An 11800-nucleotide genomic window follows, 5' to 3' on the forward strand; every position below is an offset into this window, starting at 1 on the left:
CACATCTCACTGCCATCTGAACCGCATTAGCAGACACACTACTCTGTTGCAACTGCTTGGTCAAAGAGGTTACTTGCGCTGTTAAGGCAGTGATTGCATCTAGCTCATGCACCCCAGCTACCTTTCTGACTCCTGATGATCTTTCCTCAGACCACTGATGGTTGTTTGTAGCCATGTCCTCCAGCAGTTCATAAGCACCAGCTGCGCTCTTGCTCATAAAAGTGCCACCCGCTGCAGCATCAATAATGGTTCTGGTTGTCGAACATAAACCATTGTAGAAATTCTGTACTAGCATCCACTGTTCTATGCCATGATGAGGACATCTTCTCAGGAGTTCCTTAAACCGTTCCCAAGCTTCATACAGTGACTCTCCATCATTCTGGCAAAAGTTATTTATCTCTCCCCTCAATTTAGCAGCCTTTGACGGAGGGAAAAATTTGGATAAAAATTTCTGAGCCAGATCTTGCCAAGTGACAATGGAGTTTGGCTGCAGAGAATTCAGCCAACTTTTAGCTTTGTCCCTTAGAGAAAATGGGAAGAGCCTAAGCTTGATTGTGTCATCACTCACCCCATTATATTTGAAGGTTCCACACAATTCCAGGAAGTTGGACAAATGGGTGTGAGGATCTTCAGAGGGCAACTCATTGAATTGCACAGAGGACTGCACCATTTGTAAAATAGCAGGCTTGATTTCGAAGTTGTTGGCCTCTACAGCGGGTGGGCGTATACTATTTTGTACTCCCGTCAGAGTGGGTAGCACATAATCTCTCAGACTCCTCTCAGCGTTGGTCTGAGCCTGAACCCCTTGGACAACTCCTGGATTTAGACCATTCCTGCCATCTCCATCATTCTGTGCCATCTTCACAGAATTCTGGGTCTCTCTCTTAGTCTTTCTGATTTGATTGCAAGACTTTTCGATCTCGGGATTCAGAGGAACAAGTGTGGCTTTTCCTTTTCTGCCACGCATATACCAAAATTCACCTGAGATAGAAAAATTTAGCAACTAAACAGATTAGAAGCAAATAAATTAAAATCAAATTAGAATAAAAATTAATTAAACTGATATTGATAATTTTCAGTCCCCGGCAACGGCGCCAAAAACTTGTTGCGATAATTTTTGCTATGCAAGTGCACACAGTCGCGAACTTGTAATAAAATGGTAAAACCAAGTATCGTCCTCAAGGACTGAATTATCAATTACCAGTCAATTAATCTCTTGTTCTATTTGATGAATTAAAACTTCTTGATTTTTGTAAAATACAGCAAAAGAACCGATAAAGTGCAGAAATAATAATCGACAATTAAATAGCATAATAACTAATAGTAAAAACTCTTAATTCAATCACTGAGAAACAATTAGGATATTCAATCTCATCAACTATCCTTCCTATTATTCCCTAATGCCAAGTATGAATTCTTCTTATTTTTACCTAATTCAATTAACAAGTTGAGACAGCAGCCTATAATCATTCTATGAATTATAAACTCAACCTAGGTGACAATTTCCTATATTTCTATGGTAAATTGAACCACAAAGGTAGCATTAAATTCCACAACTTAATAACAGTTACACAATTAATTCAGATACTTTCGTTCTAAATTAGAATTATGTCCAATATAACCACAGCATAATTAAATCTCACTTCTCAGATTTTGACTTAAAAACATATATATATATGACTAAAGATGGCCAATCAATAATCAATCTATAAGAACAGGTTATAAGGAATTGAAGAAGATTGAAGAAGAGGAAATTAAAATTGCATTAGGTCATAATAGAAATTCAAGTGATTCAATTGAACATCCTAAACAGAAAATTAGTTCATAGTCATAGTGCTAATCACAACATAATTTAAAGATAACATCAAAAAGAAAAACATGTAAAAATACTCTAAGCTTGAGCCTTCAACACCAGAACTCCTCCCTCCGTCCGTACGTCCTTCTCTCTTCTTTTTCGTCCTTTAAAACCTAGGATTTTTTAGATTTTAGAGAGGCGGGCCGCGGCTCTACATACACTATGCCGCGGCCCGTGTCAAAATTTCTGGGCAGACTATCCTTTCAATGCCGCGGCTCTCTGAAACCATGCCGCGGCCCGCATCATTGTCTTCTGGGCAGAATGCCCATCCATGCCGCGGCTCTATCTAGCCATGCCGCGGCCCGAAGATGTCCTCAAAAACCATGCTTCTGTTTCTCCCCCTAGCCGCGGCCCTACTTTGATCAAGCCGTGGCTCTTAAGGAATTCTTCAATTCTTCAAGTTTTCATCCCAAAATTTCACCAACACTTCCAAATGGTATTGAGAACCATTCTTGATCAAAATATGATGAAAAACTCGATTATTTCTTCCCTTTCTTTGGCATTTCCTTCCACATGCTCAATTCTTCCTGATATTCACAAAAACAACCAAACAAAGCGTAAACCCGCGCTAAAACAAGGAAAAACAAAATAAAAGACTACTAAAAACATCACCAAGACATCATAAAAACTAGACTCATCAGTTGCCTTTCCAATCGTTGCTGTTTGGGTAGATGCTGCTCCGGGATGAATTCCACTCCGTTATGAGCCTTCAACTCATTGACATATCTCTTATGGGCACCTCTGCTCGTGCCGGCCAAATGGGGGCCTCCAGAGATTGTGGATATCTCTCCTCCTATTACAGGAGGAGGGGTATCCTGACTTATCCGGGGCCCGGGCTGATTTACCGGAGCTTCCGGGGCTGGCTGACTAGTAGGAACCTGATTCCGCACATACTGAGCCAAAGGTCTGGCTCTGATGAGTTTCTCGATCTCGTCCTTCAAATGCCTACAATCGTCAGTGTTGTGGCCAATGTCGTTGTGGAATTGACAGAACTTGGAAGGGTCCCTCTTAGCCTTCTGGTGTTTCAAAGGCTCCGGCTTTTTCCAGGGGAGGCGGGCAGTGTTTGCTAGGAAAATGTGTTCCTGAGTGTTTGTGAGCTCGGTATAGGTCGCGTAGACTGGCTTAAACTTTTCCACGGGCTTATTCTTCTTAGGACCGTGCTAGCCGTCCTCACCGCTCTCTTTTCTCTTACCTCCACCCCCTTGGTTATTCTGTGTAACGGTTTGAGTCATTTTTACGACATCCGTTTCCACTCCAACGGGTTGATTAAGGGTTTGGCTGATTCCTGCGACCGATGCTCGCGCCTCCTCCAGGTTTATCCATTCCTGGGCCTTGTTTAGGAATTCATCCACGGTGCTGACACCTCTTCTCTGTATCTCTTTCCATAGCACGCCTCCAATGAGGATTCCAGTCCTCAAGGCCATAAGCTTGGAACTATCGTCCGCGTCCCTGGCTTGAGCCGCGACATTTGTGAACCTGCTTAGGTAAGCTTTCAAAGGCTCCCTGGGCTGTTGCTTCACGTTCGCCAGGGTGTCAGATTTGATGCGGGCAGCTTGAGAAGCTCGGAATGCCCTCTTGAAGTTGGCAGAAAAATTCTTCCACGAGCTGATGGAATGCTTTTTACACTGCTTGAACCACTGCCTAGCTGGTTCGACCAAGGTGGAAGGGAATATCAAACACCTCAGCTCGGGGCCGATATTATGGGCCATCATCAGGGTATTGAACATACCCAAATGATCTGACGGGTCTCCGTCTCCGTCGAATTTAGACAAGTGGGGCATCCGGAAACCCGGCGGGTATGTTGTGGCTGCTATGTCGGAGGTAAAAACCTCGAGTTCGTCCCCCGAGTCATACTCGTCCTTCTCCTTTTCTGACAAGAGCTTCTTCATTAGCTCCTCCATCTGAGCTAAACATTCTAGGGTCTAGTCCTTAATCCCTTGGTTGTTCTGGGGCTGTTCAACAACTCTAGTTCCATTGTACGTGTTAGGCGGGTTATTGTCCCTCAAAGCTTGAGCTTGGTTAGGTGGCACATTCCCACTGTCACATACTTCGAAATGACCACCCTCTTGGCGAGCATGACTTCCATTTCTGGCCGGATTCCCCCTCTGCGAGTTGAGGCGATCTCGAAGGTCGGCCCGAGGGCTTTGCGCCGAACTCAAGCGATTACGCAGGTCTCCACCAGATCTACAACTTCGGTGGCTCTCGGTTCAGTAGCTCCCGTTGGAAAAGCTTGGAGCCTGATGCTGGGGGTGAGGACCCGGGACCTCCCCGCGTGCTCGGTTGCGATGGGAAGGATCGGGGGGAGGAGGATTTCTTCTGCTACTCCCGTGCATCAGAATGTCTCGAACTGGACGGGGAGGAGACGGATATCTTATCGGCGACGGGGGATGCCTAACTGGCGACGCGATCCTAGTCTCATCCGGGTGGATCAAATTAGCTCGCGGCCGCTCTACTCTACCATCTCCAGCATCCTGTGCTCGACGGCCTGACCGCGACACGGGAGGGTTGGCCGAAGCAGGCTGTCTGCGTGAGCCTTCCCCGGATCTCCTCCGCGAGCTACCATGAGACCTTCTGGGCACGTTTGACGATGGGATCGAGCTAGGAGTCAAGGTTCGGATTGATCGGCTGAATTGCTGATTGGTCCTGGGAAACTCCTCAAACATAGTTTCCTGGTTATTGTGTGACATGGGTGCAGAACTCGGGGTTGAGGTTCTGACTGATCGACTGGGTCTAGGCCGATTATCCCGATGGGACTTGTGAGTTCCACTTTTCCTCTTTCCAACGTTAACGTCAGTTGCAAGAGGGGGTATCCGGGCCAAGACTTCTTCGATTTTCTTACTTGCTCTGGATAGCTGCTCCTCAACTGTATGTTCTCCATCTCTATCACCGTCAGGAAACCAGGTTTGGATTTGACGGTCGCGGCGCCGAACTCCCGATGTCATTCTGGCCCATCGGCTGCTTTCCCGATCGCTGTTGGACCTCAGGATTTGGTTCATCGGATATGGCGGCATGGTGGGCCTCCTGCCCATCATGTTGATCTACCTCGTTACCATGCCTCGAATGAGTAATCACCATGATCAGGTTTTTGTGATAGCACCAATCTAAATCCTCTCAATGAAAGCACCAAACTGTTGACGCGGTTCTTCGCCAACAGGTAATTATACGAATAAATAGGATGGATTAGTGCAAATTGATGAACCGTAATATGAAAATAATTACATTTTGGATTTGAGAAACTAATAGCATGGGAAGATGGTCACTCCTTTCTTTTTAGGTGGTTCGAAGGTTAAAATCCCTCTAGTCCACCAGTCGATATTATTGATATCTCTTGACTATTTCTCACAGAGTGTTTCTTTACAAAAATATGCCAACCCCTTGCACTACCCAGGGTCTTGGTATTTATAGGAAGAAGATATATGGGTTGGCAATGGAGTCATCCCGTGATCTCTTTATCCTTCACGTCATCTCTGTGACACTGATGATTAATTCCTAAACCTTACAGGGAAGTGAGGTCTAATCAACAGGTAAGGATGGGTAATGGGCCACCTGGCCCAAGTCAGATACGGGATGTACGAATGCGCACATTTATACTGCGCATCCGAGAAATCAGGAATAAACACAGACATGTGATGTCTGATATATGCACGATTATATTGCGTGGTTGACTTTACAAGGATTCAGGTGTTAGACCTTTGCCGTATCACGAGCTTAATGTGGCGCCAGCTCATGACACTCATACTACTGACACGGTGCCTCCGAGTAGCAGTTAACTCTCTAATCAGCTCGGGCTAGACAGATGAAGGCCCGTAACAAAACAGCTCTGGGTGGACGATTTACACGTGGCAGGTCGAATTAGGCCATTTTCTAGCTCGCCAATAGTGCGCGGATATTTAGGGCGTACACTAACCACTCATAATTGAGATTGAATTGACCTATGGTCAACTATATGGTATGACTAGAATAGATAATAATGGTATGTTTACTTGTCTTATAAACTATCAATATCGGTCCAGTCCGATGTAACAAATACATCCGATCTTATCTACTTTGCTAATGTTCTGGAAAGAACATAACACTGTAATGTGTAAGTAGATCATATCGTAGATTGGCAAGTCAGTGTAAATCTTGTGCATTGACTAATCTTAGGACTAACTTATTTTGAATATATAATCGTATTTACATTTCACTGTGATTACGTCACTATAAATACGATCAATTATATGCTCGGGATTTAATAGAAGTTTATATTAAACAAATATTCATGAAAATAAAACATGTGAGCAAAGTGATTGACCAAGTCAAAAAATGATTTCTATTTTTTTATTGATAATAAAATGAGATTACAAAGAAATTTTGTTTTAATTAGGGCATGAAACCCCAACAAGTTGATTCTAGTGACCTATTATTAATTTCTCCACTTTTTAGTGCCACAAGAAGAAAGGAAAAAAAAGTTACTTTTGGATTTGGTCAAATTTCATGCTAAAAAAACAAATGACTAAATTTGGGTTATATCCATATAGTAAATTTATTTTTTCAATATGAAGTTCTTCTATGTAGAAATTTTGATTAATTTCTAGGTGTTTTTTTTATTTTTTATTTGGTAAAATCTTGATTGCAATCTACTAATATAATTTTTTATATCTTTGTTTAGTTTTTATACCACCAATAATGATATATACCACTTTATTATTTTGTATATTGTATTTTGTTTAAATACACACTTATATTTATATGGTTTCAATAATACCAAATTACAATCACAACTATTATAAAATACCTATTGAATAAAATTTTGGTCAAAAATAATTTTAACAAGATAATGATACCCCTTTTAACTTTTTTATATATTTTCTAACATATTAAAAATATATACTGTATTTAAATAAAAAAAAACATAAATATTTTCATTTTTTTTTTTACTTTTTGAGATAAAATTTTATTTTACAATTATTTCTAGAAATTTATTATTTTAAAATAAACAAAAATAGAGTCTTAATTATTTTTAATTGATTTAAAAACTTTAATAATAAAAATTTATCTCAAAAATTAAAATAATATATTTTGTTTTAATAATGTTTTATGAAAATTAATTTTAACCAAAAAATTATTTAAATGGTATTTTGTACTAGTTAGTAGTGTACAGTGTATATTTAAACAAAAGACATGCATAAAATGACATATGCCCTCTCAATTATAATGCTCAATTGTTTAAAATATTAAATTATGCTAAATAAACTCTTGCCCCTCCCTCTATTTTCCATATCTACAACTTCTACTTTGTTGATTTTCATTTCCACTGGAGACTCTCCTCTATATTTGTTTAGTTTAAATTTTCCTTTTTGTTTTGAATAATATCAATGAAATGTGATGTTCTTATAGTTTTCTAATTAATATGTCGTTTTAGTTTACTTGTGCTGATTTTAATATATTTTTAAGGAGTTTTCTAATAAATTCGAACGTTATGAGAATTAGATTTGCAAGAAAATATTTCATAAAAATTGATCGTATTTACTAAATCAATTAAAATGGTCAATTTGTGTGAGAGAATATGATTTTAAAGAGTGAATTTTTTTTTTTTTTGGTGAAGCTTAATTTATGTAAAATATAAACTTGTGTGCTTGTTATCTTTTTATTCCATGTTTATTTTATTTTTTTAATTTTTGGGTTTCGATTGAATTAGAATGGTTTAATCGATTATATTACATAATGCTTAATTAGTAGTGCCTTGTGATATAGATTTTTATTAGGTATCTTTTACAATTATATACCTATAATATAAAATAATTACAAAAATCATCTACAAAATTTCATTTACAAGAATACCCTGCCATGTTATCAAAAAACTCGGATTCTAAAAATAATATACCTGAATTTGAAACTTTTCCGAAATTCCGATTTTTTCATTTTTCTGGGTTTAAAAAAGTAATATTTTGGTTACTTAAAATCTTAATAAGTTACCAATTAGTTACATTTTTCACTGTTTTTTATACTACTTTTTTCAACTTTTTATTTTTATTTTTTTTCATGGTACGGGTCCCCCCCTCTCTCTCTACTATACTCTTTTTTCTATTAATTTCTTACATTCTCTCTTATCTTTAATTTTAAAAATCTTTTCTGGCCACAATGCTAGTCGATTGGGCTCAAAAGTAGTACCATCGCGACCTACTCTTCAAGGTGATCATTTTGATGTGTGGGAAACATATGTTTTTTGGCCGTCGCCAGAGAAGATGATCAGAATAAAAAGAAACATTTTAGTTTCTTTTTTATAATGTGTTGACCAAAAAGTAACTAAATTTTAAACTTGATAAAAATTTAATATACGAAAATTTGTATTTTTATTTTACATTTAAAAGATACTATATTGTATTCTAAACAAGTTAAATTTATTTTAAAATATTCCAAGTAACTTTTTAAAAATAAATTATTTAGAATATTGTTTGGTAACTTTTAAATAGAATATAAAAAAAATAGTGTACAGTATACTAAAAGTAATTTTTAAATTATATAGTAATTTGTTATATTTTATTGTAACTCATTAATTTCTAAAAAATGGCTTATCGACAACGTAAAAGTATCTTAAGTAATAAGACATCATAATATAACTTCAAAATGACTAATCAGTGTTTTAAGATAAAAAAGTTTCAAAAAATAAGTATTGGAGGTAACCAAAATGTATATAAAATAATATGCTATAAAAATAAAAAAATTCATGAAAAAAGTAACTAATTGATAACTTATTAATATTTTAAGTAACCAAAAGATTACTTTTTTAAACCTAGAAAAATGGGAAATCTGGGATTTCGGAAAAGTTTCAAATTCATGTATAATACTTTTAGAATCTGGTATTTTTTGATGACGTGACAAGGTAATTTTGTAAATAAAATTTTGTAGGTAATTTTTGTAATTAAATTATAAAAAACAGTAAGGAATGTAAATTTATCTTTTTATTATTGCAAGCATACGTCGTTATTTTAGTATAGTTTTAATTGAAAAAGGATGTCGAACCCACATAGATTGATTTATTAATTATGCTAATTACTAAACTTTTAGGCCTTTAATTTTAATTAGAGAAATAAAAATAAGAATGACTTATACAATAAATAAAATAAAATAAAATAAAAATAAGAACGATAAACGAATTGAAGATCAGAGATTGGAAGCCTAGAATATTGATTTCCTTATTTAAAATTGCGAATTTCAGTTTATCAATTTTTCCAATCTATTCCCCTAATTTGTAGCTTCAAGAGCCCTAATTTAAATCATCTACCTTTCTTAAGTGTAAGTGATTTTATTCTTAATTAATCAACAAGATATTCCTGTTCAATATTAATTAAATAAGAATTCATTAAGTACTATGGTTCTCTTAATGAAACTCATAGAAATTGTGGAATATTTCAATCTCACGCTTTCCTGTGTCATACAATTCTAGATCCAATTTAAGATTACATCTCTCAAGTGTAAAATCTTAAATCTCAATTCAATTCAATGGTGATCAAGCATTAAACAAAAGAATGCATGAACAAATTAGAGAAACTTCATGGGAATTGTTGATAGATAAGAGAAAATCAAATAAAACCAAAGAAAAACAAATCTCACGATTTGGTTAAAGCTGTAAATTAGTAGTTTTTCTTATTTAGATGATTTGTAGCTATCTTTGTGATTTGTTGAATATCCTGTAATTAAGAGGGTTAAGTGTGAAAATTGTATAAATAGGGTTTTGCTCATCGATTGTATCCTAAAAAAAAAAAAAATCTCTTACAAACTTCTATATGGTATTAGAGCCCTAAGGCTCAGATCTCTTTTTCTTCTCTACTCGAATCCGGTTGTTCACAAGTGACCCTGTAGCGCACCAAATTTTTTATTTATTTATTTCAATTTTGTGTTTTATTTTATTTAATTGATAAGTGTTGTGAAATTATTTTATTTAATTGTTTGTGTTAAACTAAATTGTTATAATTGTTTGGTATAATTTTTGGTTAATTTAAATTTGTTAATTGTTTATTTGATTATTTATTTCAATGTGTGAATAATTGTATAGCTTGTTTGTTTTACTATTAGTGTTACATTTTATTAAGTGTGACAAATTATGTGATTAAAATAGATTACTTTATTCATTTTTGAGTGCGTGCCAAAATGTGTGTATGTGTGTGTGTGAATGTGTTTTATTTATTTAATTATTTATTTATTTTTTTCCCTTCATAGAAAAGGAAAGGGTATCATGAATCTAGACCTAATGTGAGTCTTGAACATTTATTTTATTTTATTAAGAATAGAAAGGAAAATAGAAAATAAAAGAAATATAAGTTGTCATCTTGTAGGAAAAGATGACAATGCTTATATTTGATTTGGTTCACATTAGGATAAAGGGTTTAGGTGAGGTGTAAGGAGAGGGAATGGTGGGATTTAGCTTAATTTGTGGGATAGGAATTTAGCTTTTCACACTTTAGTCTTCTTCTTAAGGTTAGGCCACTAGAGGCTATAAATAGGAGGACATGGAAACCTTGGGAATTCTTTTGCTTGGCTGCCGAAATTGGGAGGAGAAGAAAAGAGAGAGAGAACTCGTGGGAGAAAGAAAAAAGAGAAAGGAAGAAGGGCTCGGGGTCTCTAAGGTATGGGTTTGGTTTGTGATTTTCTTTTCCCCTTCTTCTTGGTTCTAGATTAATGGAAGTCCTTGATGGTGCTAGGTTTAAATCCCACAAGAGCATAAGGATTTTTGTTAGGGTTTCGACCAACAAGAGGGTACGGGTGTTTTGATTTCCTAATATTGATCTATTTGAGAATTTTGATTTGTATGGTCTAATGATTTGGTCGTAACAATAAGGTGTTGGAAGCTAGCCAAAAAGAGGGTGACCATAACTATTTTTGGGTTCTTTGATTTCTATCAAAGCAGGTAATGGAACCTCTATTATTGATTTGGTTCTTGCTGTTGTAATCGTTTTATATGTATACTCATGGTATGTATCTGTATTGGATTGATTTATGGTATTATGTAAATCTCTTATTATGAACATTTGTGGTTATATTAAATCATAAGCATGGTGGTGGATATGTTGCCAAAGGTTTTTCATATGATTTGATGATAGGTATGGTTTGGCTTAAGGATCATATGTGTATGCATGCATGGGTTTTAATTTGTGATCTACCAAATATGATGATGGGTGTGTTTTCATTTTTTTTAAAACATGAAAGGATTTGATCATTTTGGGCTATAAGGGTTTCGGCCTATAGGTTGTGGTGCATGTTGTGATGTTTTTATTTTCTGTCACTTGTACATGATAGGAACGTGCTAGGTTAATTTGGTTCAAAGAAAGGATTGTCTTAAATTTTTTATAAATTGATAAATTAGTGATTTCATGAAGGTTATGATTTAAAGATGAATTTCATGATGACTTATGCTTACTGATTTTGTGAATAAATGGTGAATAAGTTTTGTGAAATAATGATGTGCATGCATAAGAAATGTCTTTAATGATATGTTGTATTTGTGAGAATAAAATAGTGTTTTAATTCACACTTAAAATGATATTTTTGCACAATTAATTACCTTCAGTTTCTTTTTATATATTTTGATGAAAATATGAGTTTTTTTTTAAAAAAAAAAATGGAATGGTGATTTTATGATAAATTTGATTGTTGGAATTTTTGTTAAAAAAATGTAAAGTATGTTTCAATAAAAGGAATTTGATTAGTATTTTGAAATAAATTAATACCCTAAACTATGGTAAAATTAAAAGTAGTATTTTTTTTATTATAATATGAGTGGTTATTTTACTAGTTATTATTTTTCTTTAATTTGATTAAGAAAAATGTTAAATTTAATTCACTTGTGATTTTAAATAAATTAAATGGTGGCTGAAATTTTAGTTTAATAAGTTTAAAATAATTATTTGATTATCACATATGAGTTTATGTTACATAAAATTAAGTCTTAAAATAATTCAAGCA

General features: G+C 35.2%; 1 non-coding gene across 1 annotated transcript; it reads left to right on the forward strand.

Annotated features, from left to right (window-relative positions):
• Positions 1 to 305: 305 nt before the first annotated feature.
• On the forward strand, positions 306 to 412 carry LOC133787392 (small nucleolar RNA R71). The gene has a single exon (XR_009872417.1). It is a non-coding gene; the product is annotated as a small nucleolar RNA R71 (small nucleolar RNA).
• The last annotated feature ends 11388 nt before the right edge of the window (positions 413 to 11800 follow it).

Source organism: Humulus lupulus, chromosome 6, assembly GCF_963169125.1.
Source record: "Humulus lupulus chromosome 6, drHumLupu1.1, whole genome shotgun sequence".
In the NCBI taxonomy this organism is placed as follows: domain Eukaryota; kingdom Viridiplantae; phylum Streptophyta; class Magnoliopsida; order Rosales; family Cannabaceae; genus Humulus; species Humulus lupulus.